This window comes from Muscardinus avellanarius, assembly GCF_963383645.1.
Source record: "Muscardinus avellanarius genome assembly, chromosome: 4".
Classification (NCBI taxonomy): domain Eukaryota; kingdom Metazoa; phylum Chordata; class Mammalia; order Rodentia; family Gliridae; genus Muscardinus; species Muscardinus avellanarius.
In genome coordinates this window covers 117686525-117700634 of record NC_137789.1, presented here as the reverse complement: position 1 = coordinate 117700634, position 14110 = coordinate 117686525, and the positions used below count along the sequence as shown (strand labels likewise).

The 14110-nt window shown below is 52.7% G+C and overlaps 1 pseudogene across 1 annotated transcript; it reads right to left on the bottom strand.

The window, feature by feature from the left end:
* Positions 1-755: 755 nt before the first annotated feature.
* LOC308262015 (small nuclear ribonucleoprotein Sm D2-like) lies at positions 756-1354 on the bottom strand (annotated as a pseudogene). Its single transcript has one exon. The product of its transcript is annotated as a small nuclear ribonucleoprotein Sm D2-like (transcript).
* Between the last annotated feature and the right edge of the window lie 12756 nt (positions 1355-14110).

Sequence of the window (14110 nt, the reverse complement as noted above, 5' to 3'; positions counted from 1 at the left end):
CGATCCTGGCTTCGAATCTGCGCGATCCTCCTGTCTCCACCTCTCAAGCGCAGGGATTACAAGCATGCTCCACCACGCCCATCTTGGGATTTTTTTTTTTTTTTAATATAAATCTTAGCCAGGTGTGATGGCACACCCTTGTAATCCCAGCATTTAGGAGGCTGAGATTGGAGGATTGCAGTTTGCGGACAGCCTCAGCTACTTAGCAAGGCCCTCTGCAACTTAGTGAGACCCTGTTTCAAAATAAAGAATAAAAGCCGGGCGTGGTGGCGCACACTTGTAATCCCCGCGCTTGGGAGGCAGAGACAGGAGGATCGCGCAGGTTCGAAGCCAGCCGCGCTGGCGTAAGAGACCCTGTTTCAAAAATATAAAAATAGGTCTGGGAGTGTAGCCCGGAGGTAGAAGGGCTTCCAGGAACCCCAGTACCACCAAAAAAAATAAAAATAAAGAATAAAAAATAGAGCAGGGGGTATAGCTCAGAGGTCGAATGCCCCTGGGTTCCATCCCCAGACCCCCCCCACACGTATCTTGTACATATCTTATTTTCTCTGATACCCCCCTTTTTCTTAAGAGACATGTTTTTTATGGTTAGACACACAATATAAACTTCAAACCAATCCTGACATTTAGTCTGTGCCCAGTGTTGTAGGACCACGACTTCTCTCTGGAAACATATTGGTTTAAGTGTTAGTTGCTCATTATATGAGACGTGGGAAAAGGAAAAAGAAGTAAAATTACCCAAAATTCCATTCCCTAAAGATAACCAACCACAATTAAAAATCTAAGGGTGTGACTTTCTTTCTTTCTTTTTTGTTTTTATTTGTTTTTTGTTTTTTGTGGTATTAGATCCAGGGATGCTCCACCTCTGAGATACACTTTCAGACCTTTTTATTTTTTTAATGTGCTTTTTTTTTTTTTTTAGAAAAAAACACAGGCTTTATTCCATTTCCAAGGGCCAGTCTTCGAAGGGCGGGGGCGCGCTCTGACTGTGGGGAGGCCCCTACTTGCCAACGTTGAGCGGGTTCCGCAGGACCACAATAACCGAGTCCCCACGCAGAAACATCTTGGAGATGTAGCGGTCCTTGTTGACTGGCTTGGACTTCTTCTTGCCCTTGTCGCTCTTGGGGACCTCGGTCCACATCTCCTTCACATTCTCCAGCACCATGTTGCAGTGCCTGTCAAAGGCCTTTACGCGGCCCAGGAGTTTCTTGTTGTTCGGCAGTTGATGAGCACCTGAGTGTTGTTCTTGACTGACTGCGTGAGCACAGAGTGGACCTGTGTTAAATCCCTCCTCTTCCCGCTTCTGCAGTTCCTCTGGGGTCATCTCATTCTTGGGTTTGTTGAGGAGGCTCATGGTGGTGGCTGAGTTCTCAAGTCACTCGGGTCTCCTCTGCGTTGCTTCGGCCTCTGTCTTAATGTGCTTTTATTAGTGCATTATAATCTCACATCATAATGTAAATCATAGGTTTTTTTTTTTGCGGGTCTGGGGATGGAACCCAGTGGTATTTGACCTCCGAGCTACACCCCCTGCCCTATTTTTTTTATTCTTTATTTGTTTTTTTTAATTTATTTTTATTGGTGCATTGTAATCATACATCACATTGGAATATAAGACTTGAGAGGATATACAAGCACACATCATCCAATTAGCCCTCATCCAGTCCCCATCCCATTCCCTCCCCCTCCCTCGATCCCATGCTTGTTTGGTGATTAACTTTGATACATACGTTTATGTACCTCCTGCTTTTTAAAGAGGCTCCATCCTCCCCTATTCCATACCCTCTGATTGGTCACCTTAATTGCTTCACTATAGGGCCCTTTCCATAGCTCGACTACTTCCTGTTGCCCCTTTCCTCCTAGTTATTGCTGATTAGGGGAAGCATCTGGTTTTAATTTTCTGTGATATTTCTCTGTGCATGCCGTGTTGCAAATACCGATCCCACTCTTGACGGCCCCAGTTGTGGCCTGGCTACCCAGTGGACTGATCCAGACCTCGCTGGCTCAAGCAGTGGCCTTGCCTCATGGGAGGCCCCGGTTCTGGCCTCACTGGCCCTGACACCAGCCTAACCCCTCAGCTGGCTCCGATCCCGGCCTCAGAGGCCCCAGCTCTGGCCTTCCTCACAGCAGGCTCCGATGTTAGCCGATGGCCCCGGCATTGGCCTAACCCCTTGGCAGGCTCCAATCCAGGCCTTGGAGGCCTCAGTAGCAGCCTTGCCTCACGGAAGGCTCCGATGCCGGCCAGTGGCCCCGGCACTGGCCTAACCTCTCAGCAGGCTCTGATCCCAGCCTCGGAGGCCCCAATACCGGCCTTGCCTCACGGCAGGCTCCGATCCCAGCCTTGCTGGCCCCAGCACCGGCCTAACCCCTCGGCAGGCTCCGATCCCGGCCTCAGAGGCCTCAATAGCAGCCTTGCCTCACGGAAGGCTCCGATGCTAGGCAGTGGCCCCGGCACTGGCCTAACCCCTCAACAGATTCTGATCCCGGCCTCGGAGGCCCCAGCACCGGCCTTGCCTCACAGAAGGCTCCGATCCCGGCCTCGCTGGCCCCAGCACCAGCCTAACCCCTCAGCAGGCTCCAATCCCAGCCTCGAAGGCCTCAATAATGGCCTTCCTCATGGAAGGCTCCTATGCTGGCCATTGGCCCCAGCACCAGCCTAACCCCTCAGCAGGCTCCAATCCCGGCCTCGGAGGGCCCAGCACCGGCCTTGCCTCATGGCGGGTTCTGATCCTGGCCTCGCTGGCCCCAGCACCAGCCAAACCCCGCAGCAAGCTCCGATCCCGGCCTCAGAGGCCTCAATAGCAGCCTTGCCTCACGGAAGGATCCAATGCCAGCTAGTGGCCCTGGCACCGGCCGAACCCCACAGCAGGCTCTGATCCCAGCCTCGGAGGCCCCAGCACCGGCCTTGCCTCGCAGCAGGCTCCAATCCCAGCCTCGCTGGCCCCAGCACTGGCCTAACCCCTCCGCAGGCTCGGATCCCAGCCTCGGAGGCTTCAATAACGGCCTTGCCTCACGGAAGGCTCCTATGCTAGCCGTTGGCCCCAGCACCGGCCTAACCCCTCGGCAGGCTCCGATCCTGGCCTCGGAGGCCCCAGCACCGGCCTTGCCTCACAGCAGGCTCCAATCCCGGCCTCGCTGGCCCCGGCACCAGCCTGACCCCTCGGCAGGCTCCGATCCTGGCCTCGGAGGCCCTAGCACCAGCCTTGCCTCATGGTATGCTCCAATCCTGGCCTCGCTGGCACTGGCACCGACCTAACACCTCAGCAGGCTCCAATCCCGGCCTCGGAGGCCCCAGCACTGGCCTTGCCTCGCAGCAGGCTCTGATCCCGGCCTTGCTGGCCCCAGCACCGGCCTAACCCCTCGGCAGGCTCCGATCCCAGCCTCAGAGGCCCCAGTACCGGCCTTGCCTCATGGCAGGCTCCGATGCCGGCTGTTGGCCCCAGCACTGGCCTAACCCTTCAGCAGGCTCCGATCCTGGCCTCGGAGGCCCCAGCACCGGCCTTGCCTCACAGCGGCTCCGATCCCAGCTTTGCTGTGTCTGTCGCCAGCCTCAACCCTCGGCAGGCTCTAATCCTATCACCCTCTTTGCCCAACTATTTGTCCCATGTTCTGGAGGGTGTGTGGTGGTGGTAGCATTCTGCCTCTGGGGTCATTACTTCAAAGGTTCCAGGTGTAATGCATCAGATCTCTGCCTCCCCTGAGTACTGGCCACTGCCATTGCCACTGCCTCCACCATTTCAAATCTTTCCCAAGTTCTTTTTCCACTCTGAATGTTGTCCAGTCTTCCTAAGCTTGCGCGACAGTAGCATTAAACCTTTGGTGTAATTTTTAAAAAAAAAATAATAATAAGGTTGGTAGGCTCTGATTTCTGCTCCTCCTGAATACAAGTCTCCACCGCCAATGCGGAGACCGCTTTCAACACCGCCTTTCTCCTTGGTCTCCGCTAAAGTCTCTCTCCTTACAGGTGGTGTCCAAGATTCTTAACAGTGTAGAGAAGAAACAGTCCTCCTTAGCGGGGAATTTTTCCAATAATTCCAGTTCATTTGGATAAGTTTTTTCTACATCTCCAGTATCCTGGCATCCACCACCTCCTTGACCCCTCTCTGATATTTTCCTTTTTTCTTTTTCTTTTCCTTTTTTACAGGGTCCTTCCAGGTGGAAAGGGGGTTGCCTAGTGGCGCCCCACCAGTGCCTGCCCGCCCGCCCAGGGTCGGGGCCCGGGGGCCCCTTATTCTTTATTTGAAACAGGGTCTCACTAAGTTGCAGAGGGCCTCACTAAGTAGTAGCTGAGGCTGTCCACGAACTGCAATCCTCCGGTCTCAGCTTCCCGAATGCTGGGATTACAAGCATGCACCACCACTCCCAGCAGGTTTTTTTTTATTTTAAAATAGAGTCTCTAAGTTGCTGAAGCTGGCCTCAAACCTATGATCTTCCTGCCTCGGCCTCCAAGTATTGGGATTACAGGCATATGTCACCACTCCCCTGCTAAGGTTGACTTTCAAACCATGGCACCTGTCAAGCGAGACATCCCAGGGACCACAGCCGGTTCACAAAGTCACTTCGGGGATACTTTAAACTCCACGGGAAACACAGTGACACCTGTTGGATGCTCCACAAACTGCCAGCTCCAGGCAGCCCACAGTTGGAGCTCAAATCACATTCCTTTCAAGGATGTCATAGCTTTGTGAAGCTGGGTTTTTGGTGTCCGCTGCGATGAAAAGCAAATACCATGTGCAAATCATTGCAGTACAGGAAATGAGGTGATGCTATCCAGCATGATTCCAGGGTTTAGGAAGTCACGCAGTGCCCAATACACATCCCATTAGTGAATGATTGTGGTTATTTAAAAATGGAATAAAAATATTTTCCTTCAGTTTCTGCATATTAACTTTTTAGATGATTACAAAGTCATTAAAATGGAAATACACATTGAATTATTTAGACCTAACTTTGTAATCGATGGATCCTTTGGGTATTTCTTTTGGACTCAGAGACATGTAAGCAATAAAAAAAATTACTGAAACACTAAGGGTGTCATGAATAGAGCAAGTGTGGGAGTCGCGGTTCTAGGTCATTGGCATCCCGCCTTTCGGGGTGTACAAACAAATGTTCAGAGCTGCTTTATAATTAAGCTCTTATGTAGATACAATTTTATAAAGGGTATTGAGGCCAATCGGTTGAAGAAACTGAATCCAGAAATGGGGTAATCACAGCTAACCAGCTTCCTATTTATTATACCCTGCAGCTTCCCTTCCCTTCTCTTCCCTTTCTTTTCTTTTCTTTTCTCTTCTTCCTTTCTTTCTTTCTTTATCTCTTTCCCTTCCTTCCTTCCTTCCTTCCTTCCTTCCTTCCTTCCTTCCTTCCTTCCTCTTTTGTGGTGCTAGGGATTGAACCCAGGGGCATTCTACCTCTGAGCTACACCCCCAGCCCTATTTTTTATTCTTTATTTTGAAACAGGGTCTCACTAAGTTGCAGAGGTCCTTGCTAAGTAGCTGAGGCTGGCCACGAACCTGAGATCCTCCTGTCTCAGCCTCCCAAGTACTGGGATTACAAGCCTGTGCCACCATGTCCGGTTGCAGCTTTCCTTTCTAAAACCCATAATATGGCAGATCTCTGTGGCTCTGATGACTGCCGGCCTGACCAACCAATGTTCCCAGGACTTGAGATTGCTCTGACTGACTCCACACTATTGGTATGGCATTGTGACGGACTCACTAAGTCAGAAATTCCCCACTCTTACCTGGTTTTCCTTTCTACAGATCCCTGAAACTTCATCCACCCTTTGACAAAAGATTCTCACGAACAGCAGATAACTCTGGAAAAAAAAGAAACCCATGGAAAGATTGTCAGCCATGGATGACTCCATGTGACTACATGATCAGAGCCTTTCGTTAATTTTTAATTTTTTAATTTTTTTTTGCAATACTAGAGATTGAACACAGGGACATTCTACTGCTGAGCTACAGCCCCAGCCCTATTTTTTATTCTTTATTTTGAAACAGGGTCTCGTTAGGTTGATGAGAGTCTCACTAACTACTTGCTGAGGCTGTCCTCTGACCCACGATCATCCTGTCTCAGCCTCCCAGGTACTAGGATTACAAGCATGCGCCACCATCTGCAGCTTCTGCGAGACATTTTATAAGAGGGAAAAAGAAAGAAAGAAAGAAAGAAAGAAAGAAAGAAAGAAAGAAAGAAAGAAAGAAAGAAAGAAAGAAAGAAAGAAAGAAAAAAAGGCCTCTGAGATTTCTGGGAGGGAGATGGAGTCGGAGCTGCTGTGCTACAAAGGGAGCAAAGGAGGCCAGGCGGGGCGAGGAGGCACTGAACACGGCGCAGTTGCCGGGGTCCTCAGCCATCTTGTGAGAGGCCCCGATGGTCCTTAAGTCGTCCCAAATTGAGATGGGGCAGGGGAGGGATGTCTTCTTATCCTAGCGCCAGACAGACATTGGTTGCAGATCACAGCTGGAGAAGATGTGGCCCAGAGTGAAGCAACTCATCAGCGGCCATCACAGTCCTGTCAGCTCGGGGATGGCTGCATGGGCCTTGACTGGGGGGGCCTGGCTGGAGCGCCTGGGTTCCAGCTCAGGGAGGGCCTGTGACTGAGGACAGCAGGAGCCTGGGATAGTCTGGCAGGGACAGCAGGGATTGAAGCCCAGTTGTCCTTGGGGACACTATGCCCCAGATGTTAGAACCAGGCCAGCAGGTCACAAGTAAAGAGCCATAATGGGAGAGGATAATGATGGACAGCATGAGTGAAGGTCCTGAGGCAGGGGGCACTCAGGAGTAGTTTGTAGCTGAGGTTGGGTCCATCGCAAATCAAGGCTCCTGTGTAGCGGGAGAGAATTGGGTGCCTTATTTCAAGGATAAGTGGAAGTCACTGACCGGAGAGGTAGGTAGCATGATCAGCTCATTCACTTCCCCTCAGATCCCTTTTTCCCCTCTGATGATCAGCCTGTCTCTCCTGGATGTAAATATAATTGGCCTGAAGTTCCCCTGTCCATCTCCATAGAGGTCCTGGCTCCAGCCAGCCCCGAGGCCTCCATGGCATCCAGCCTTCTCTGCTGGAGCACCCCCTCTCCCCAAGCCCTGGAGTCTCCCCAAGTCTGAGGGCCCTCAGAGCAGAAAGCAGGGCCTGGGAAGAAATGACTGTCCTGTCCTCTTCCATCACCCCAGGTAGACCCAGCTGCCCCCCTTAAGGAGAACTCATGGTGGGGAGGGAGAGACCTGAGCTCCCCTGAGGAAGCAGACTGGAGTGGACAGCAGAGCTCAAGGGGCCCTGGCAAAGCCACTCAGAGTTTCTAGGACCTGACAGCAGCCAGGACACTGGCATCACTGGGAGAGCTGAGCAAGAAAGGAACCATGGGCAGTGGGGCATTGACTGATGTCTGCCTGCCTCGATGGGAGCTTATCCTGGAATCCTGGCCTGGGTTCTGACACAGTCCACTGACACTCCGGCCTGCCCCACACTCAGCAATAGCCGCCCCTGTGTGCAGCAGCACCCACCCCCATCGGATCAGCACGTCTTTAAGACGCCACAAACGGTCCAGTTAAGCCTAGCCATTGCTTTGGCTGCTTTTCTTTCTGACCCATTAGGATGATGGCATTTAACCATCCCCTTCACCAGGGCAAACCTGACATCAGCCAGTGCACCGACACAGTCCTTAACAGAGAGTCAGCCAGGACAATTTACACAACCTGAGCATGGGTTTTCAGTCCTTTACAGACGTCTGCACATTTGATCCTTGCAGCAGTTCTGTGAGGCAGATAGCGCTAGTGTCCCCATGGTGCAGAAGAGGGAACTGAGGCCCAGGGAAGTTAATGAGTATTCCTGGGGCCACAGCTTATAAGGATTTGAATAGGAGTGTGGTTCAGCCCAGGCCCAGAGCACCTCTAACAGAAAGAAGGTGGGGTGCTTGCTCATCCTGGCCCTTGCGTCAGAGGTCTTTGGATCTGTTTCATTGGTTTTCTCTCCAGTGTAAAGATTTTTGGAGAAAAGGTTTCAAGCTTTCAAATAAACTTGCAGATATCTGACAAGAGAGTTACCTCTGTAGAGGTAAGAGAACTGCCCTGTCTTCTCTGAAATGCTCATTTGAAGGTCCAAATTGCGACCCACCACTCTACTTAATAAATACACAAGGCGATTCTCATCAGCAGAAAATTTTGGAAAAGAGAGACTTGCTGTTAGGTTCCAGCTCCTCCCTGTGCTCAGTGGGACCAAGGTCAAGCCCTGAGCCTCAGTTTCTTTGCCTACAAAATGTGTGCAAATCCTGACAAAGCCACAGTGAGGTGCCTTGAAACCAGCACTGTGCTCCAGAACTTAAGGGATTGTTGTGACATCCAAAATGGCTGTGTTTCTTCCAGGTCATGGCTGTGGTGGAGTGGCCTGTTCCTGAGCCTGTGAAGTTGGGAAAATTGGGTGGGGAGACCCAGGATTGGGTCTTGAGGGATTCAAACATGGACGGCATGGAACAAACACAGGCTAGAAAAGAAGTTTTTGATAAAAGTAGACATAAGCCCATAGATTGAACACCAACAGTGCCAAAGATGTCCACCCAGGAGTCCTAAGATGATCCACTCCGTGTCCACCCAGGAGTCCCCACCAGAGCGTCCTGCTAATGGTGAGGGCGAAGGCAGATGGTGCCTGGGATCTGATGATTTGATGCGGGTCAGTCAGCGCAGGTGCACGCTCGGGCTGTGGCCCAGCTGTGGGAGGCGAAATCCTTCTTGACTGCAGCAGTTTAATCTCTGGCTGGAGCTTGATTCCACTGGGAAGGAAGACACAATCTCCATGGAGTTGGGGTCCCCCCAATGTTCCCCAGGAGGGGCTTACACCATGGGGCTCATAGAGGCCAGGTGTGAAGGGGTACATGCACATCCCTAAGCATTTGGCCCACAGCGTGCTCCTTGTTATGCCTTGGTGGACACACCCTGAAGTTCATGGCCACGCTGCCTCTCACTCCTGCCTTCCCGTGTCTCTTCCTGCATGTGAGGGTTCAGGAGCCCTGTCTCAGGACTGGGCCTCCTCTGGGCCTGGGGAGCCGGGCAGGCTGGTCGGTTTTCCCACCAGGGTCTTGCTGCCTGCCGGACTCTCCAGGGAAGACCCCGATGGTCAAGTCAGGCCTTCTCTCGCTGCAAACCTTGCTCCCGCATTTTTCCTGACCCCCACATCCTCTCATTTCTTCTAAGGTCTGGGGTGTGCAAGTCTAAAGCTGGGCAAGCTGCCCTTTTTCCACTCACCAACTCTCCCGCCTCTCCTCCCAATCACAGGCTCGGGGGCTGAATGAGAAGCAGATCCCCTGAAGAAAAATACTTGTTAATGTCTCAGACAGGTGCACCCCACCTCACTGACTGTGGCTACTAGGATGATCAGTGGCAGGGGAATGCAAAGCCAGGGCAAATGAGATGAAGGTTGGAGAACCAAAGCCCCCCAGCGGCCTTTGAATAGGGCAGGAAGGATGGCCCCTGGAAAGAGCCCTGGGAGGGGCTGCCAGCCACTGTGTAAGGGGGACAAGGCAGTTGGTGGGAAGCTGGACGAGTTGCGTGGCCTCCCCCAACCACAGATACAGAAAGGGCCAGCTAGGGCCATGATTGGTTTTTCCTCATCCCTAGACTTCCAAAAAGCAGCCCAAAGGAGAAACACAAGGTACCCCCTTCCATCTCTGTGCCTATCAGTAGATTTTATAGCTGAAGAGAAAGTGGTAAGAAGGAAGAGAAGAACAAAAGGCTGAGATGCAGGGCCTTTGGGCTGCTCCGACCAGGGCCCCTCCCTTGCACCAATGTTCCAAAATGTTTTACAGGCTATGCTTTTGTATGCCTTTGAAACTACCCTGCAGCCTCTTGGAGGTCTCCCTGGGCCACCATAATGGATTCGGAGAGGCTGCAAGGGGCATAGGCACAGGAAGGCTCACGAGCCATCACACATCAGTCTCCAAGGAAGACTCTTCCTCCCTCTGCCCAGGCTTGTCTGGCTTAGCTGAGTTTTCTTGTCCACTCTCTCCGTTTGTGAGGATGCCACTGGTGCAGTTCCAGGGGAGACCTGGGTTCCAGGCCCAGCTCAGCCACCAGTTGGCAGCCCTTCCCTTCTCTGAGTCTCTATGAGGAAAATGAGATGGCCGGAATGGCGATCCCTGAGGCCCTTCCAGTACTGAGAATCTAAATCGCCACCTGCTGCGGCCAGATGTCATCACTGAAAACCCACATGGACGCTGCTTTGATCTTCCCTGGCAGGGAGGGTGGGTGCCCAGAGCTGGGCCAGCAGTGTGGCCAGCCAGGTGGGAGGATAGACAGGCGGGAGGCTATGCAAATGGGAACTTTCCAAATGCCTAGAGCCCCAGACATGGGGGCTGCTCCTGGGCATGGTCCAGGGACAGGATAGAGGAGGATAATAGTTAAGAAGCCCAGGACGTGGCTCAGCCAGGGGCTCAGAGGGGGATCAGCTGTGCCTCTGTGGCTGGACCCATCTCTGGGCTGGACCTGGTGGGGTAGGGACAAGGACAGGCAGAGTGCATGGCAGGAGGGCACATGCCTGAGCATTTCCTGAGCACGTACAAATGCAGGGCACCTACAGAACTCACCTAGACAACACACACACACACACACACACACACACATTTACACACGCACACACATACACATGCATACACATGTGCACACAACATGCTTTCAGGTTTCATAGTCAACAGAAGGGGAGAGGGCGAGGCCAGAGCAAAGCGGGCTCTAAACCAAGCCGAAAGTGCAGACAACCGTCAGGACTGCTAGACCAGCTGTTAAAGTATCAAAATACATCAGTACCAAGGTAAAGAGCTGTGGTCCCAAGCTCCGGAACTGCCTCCCACATCCACTCCACCCCAGTCCTCCAGTCCCAGGGTCGCAAGACTCCTCCAAACCCCAGCAACTAAAGGGTGGACACTGGGCTTAGGAGAGATAGCTGCCTGGAACCCGACTCACTCTGTGTCTGTGTCCCTGCTGATCCATCGGGGCCTGCACCGCCTGTTACTCGTGGTTACATACATGGATTAGCTTCCCTACTCCCCTTCCCCAGGTCCCCTCCCATCTCAGCTATCCCTTTCTTTGCTCTCATTGTACCTGTCTTAGCTGCAGAAGGAAATCTGGGTCCCCAAAGAGAATCAGAGAGACCCAGGTTGCAGTCCATTCCCACCTGGAATCTTGGGGTTTGAATGCTAAGGCCAGGTAGTCAGGAACCTTTCCAGGGGCCACAGCTCTGCTGGAGGGGCAGACAGGAATCTTTCCCATGCTTAGGACATATGTCCCCTTCACCTTCATGCCCCCTCACCCAGCGGCCTAGGAAGAGGTTCCCCCTGCAGTCAGCCTAGGAATGAGACCTGCACCCAGCCCAGCCCTGGGGCGGCACTGCACCTCCTCCCTGGGGCCCCTTGCTGACAAGCAGGAAAGGATTTTAATCTCAGAAACAGTCAAGGTGGGGAAGGGGATGCAGGGCGGCGGGGAGGGCCATATGGAACCTGTTTGAGGAGCTGGGTCATAGCCCAGCTCCACCCCCATGCACTGGGAGCCTGCCAGCTCTTGGCTTTAGCTGCCCAGCCCCGGCTGGAGAGGGAGAGGAGCGTGGGAGAACAGACCAGCAAGCCTTGTGGGGACAAGCGTGTTGTACGTGTGCACACCCGGCCGCGGTCCTTCAGGTGAGGACCGGCCTCTTGGCTGCCCAGCAGCTGGACAGGGGCTGGCTTGAGGAGGCATGATGGTACAGCAAGAGGTGGCCGTCACTGGGGTCAACAGTGTGGCATTTGGGTCTCCTCGGGACAGTCTGTCCAGGAACCACCGCTCCTGAGCCTTGCCTGGCTCAGGTAGAGATGGTTCCGGAAACCCTGGATGAAACATTTCTTCTCCGTTTTGGCTCCCCAGCCTCCACACATAGCCAATCTTCTGTCTCTGTCTGCCTGTCACAGACCTGGTTCTACACCCAGACATCAGGCCTACAAGATGCCAGCTAATCGGGCTGACGTTTTGATGGATCTAACTAAATATTTGACTGCGCTGCGCTGAACTTGCAACTGCTCGAGATTTTGGATTGACCTTGCTGGAATTTGGCCGGATCTCACCAAATTTCCAACTAACCACCTCAGTTCATATGAAGTCTGAACTTCTGTCTAGACTCCAAGGACTTCAGGATGAACAGGCCGAGTTTCTGATTGATTTTGCAGACGTCTTACTGAAATGTGACTGAAAGTACCGTGGCCTGACTTTTCAACCCACCTGACTGGATGTCTGACTGGTTTGAAAAGTTTCAACCGATTTTACTGGAAGTTATTTTAAAAACAAAACTTCCTGAGTGTTTGACTGAACTCTCCAGATTCTTTCAGCCTGAGTTGGCCAGATTGCGGGGGTGAGGGGTCTGCTCTCGAACCCAGACCGAATAACAGGAAACCATACAAGGAGGCTTGAATGGTGGGTGTAGGTGCGGGCCTGACCCCCACCTCATGCTCACGTCGCACCCAGAGCCAGCTTGTCTCCCCTGAGCCAGGCAGTGTTCTGGGCCCCAAGTGGCCTCGCTCCTCGCTGAATCCTTGCCACAGCTCCCGAGGCTGGTAGGCGGCAGCATCAGAATATCCCCTCCCACTGGCACCCTACCGTCCTGTTCTCAGGCTGCCACATCCTGATGGAGTCCTGTGGATGCGACCACCATATTATCCTTGTCACAATTACTATCCTTTTATCAGTAACCTTTTTTCAATGGGAGACGGAGGCTGCTCTTTGGGTCATGTTTTGGTGAGGCATTTCTGAATTGATGGTGTGACCTTATATTCTTTCAGAAACACTGAAAAGGAAGGTTTTGTCTTCGAGGCACTGTTCCATTATTCCATCCACTCTCCCATTACCTCTGGAACGAAGTTCCTGTGCTACATAGGCTAATAATAGGATGACGGAGAGACGAGATATGATGTTTACGGAGTGCTTACTGGGTGTCCACCCCTTCTGTGTGTTTTCTTTGTACCTACTCATATAATCGTCCAACAATCCTATCTCACATGTGCCATTGTTACGCCCACCACCACCATCAGTTTACAGGTAAGCCACGTGAGGCTCGAGAGGTGACATCACAGCCATGCTCACAAGGCTGGAGAAAGCAGCCAGGTGCTGCAGCAGACGGGCCGTCCCCACATGTGGAATGACTGGCCACGTGGCCACAGTAACATGAAGGAGACACAAAAGAAAGTCATAGCCTACAAGGGAAGATGCGGTTGTCTAGCAACTATTCCAGTATGTGTTGGGGAGTGAGCGGGTATCAGGAGAAAACATAGCTCCCCTGGGAGTCCCAACAAGGGGAAAATAGCCTCCAGCTGGGTGGAGCAGAAGGTTTAAGGAGGAGGTGATATTTTTTCCAGGCCATGAAGGACAGGTAGGATTTGGAGTTATGGAGATTTGGGGCAGGGGTAGGGATTGTCTTTTGGGGAGAACAACTTGTTCTGCCAGGGAATGACAGCAATGGAGAAAAGGGATCAGAGAAGAAAACATGGGAGGGACATCACAGAGGCTGTAAATGCTGCCCCCTCCCACCCAAGCACTGGCCGGAGACCACGCGAGGGAGAGGCACGGCTGGGGTGTGCTCTAGAGCCGGCAGCAGCAGTAGCAGTAGCAGCTCGTGCACACGTTTCTGGCAGGAGACAGTTTGACTTGGGACTCAATCAATGGACAAATAATCTAGTGTTCATGGAGAGAGGGACCAATGAGGGATGGGAAGGTCCCCAGAGACTCGCAGCAATGGACAGGGGCAGGAAGCCCCATGGTTGGACCTGGTAAGAACAGGAGGCCCTGCCAGTGGAACTGCAGACCTTTGGGATGCACCCACCACTGGAACATGACCCGGGGCAGGGATGGAGCAAGAACCAGCCTTCAGTCTCCTCCCAGGGCTTTCCTTGGGCTGATGCTGGAACTGGCCTCTGGTTACAGGGTTCTGCAGGAAGCAGACCTGGGGACACTGAGCAGAGACGACAGGAGTGGAGTGGGCAAAGAGAAGACCTATTATGCAGACCAGACAAGCATGGTTTGAATAATTCTAGGACAGCTGGGCGTGGTGGCGCACGCTTGTAATCCCCGCACTTGGGAGGCAGAGACAGGAGGATCGCGCAGGTTCGAAGCC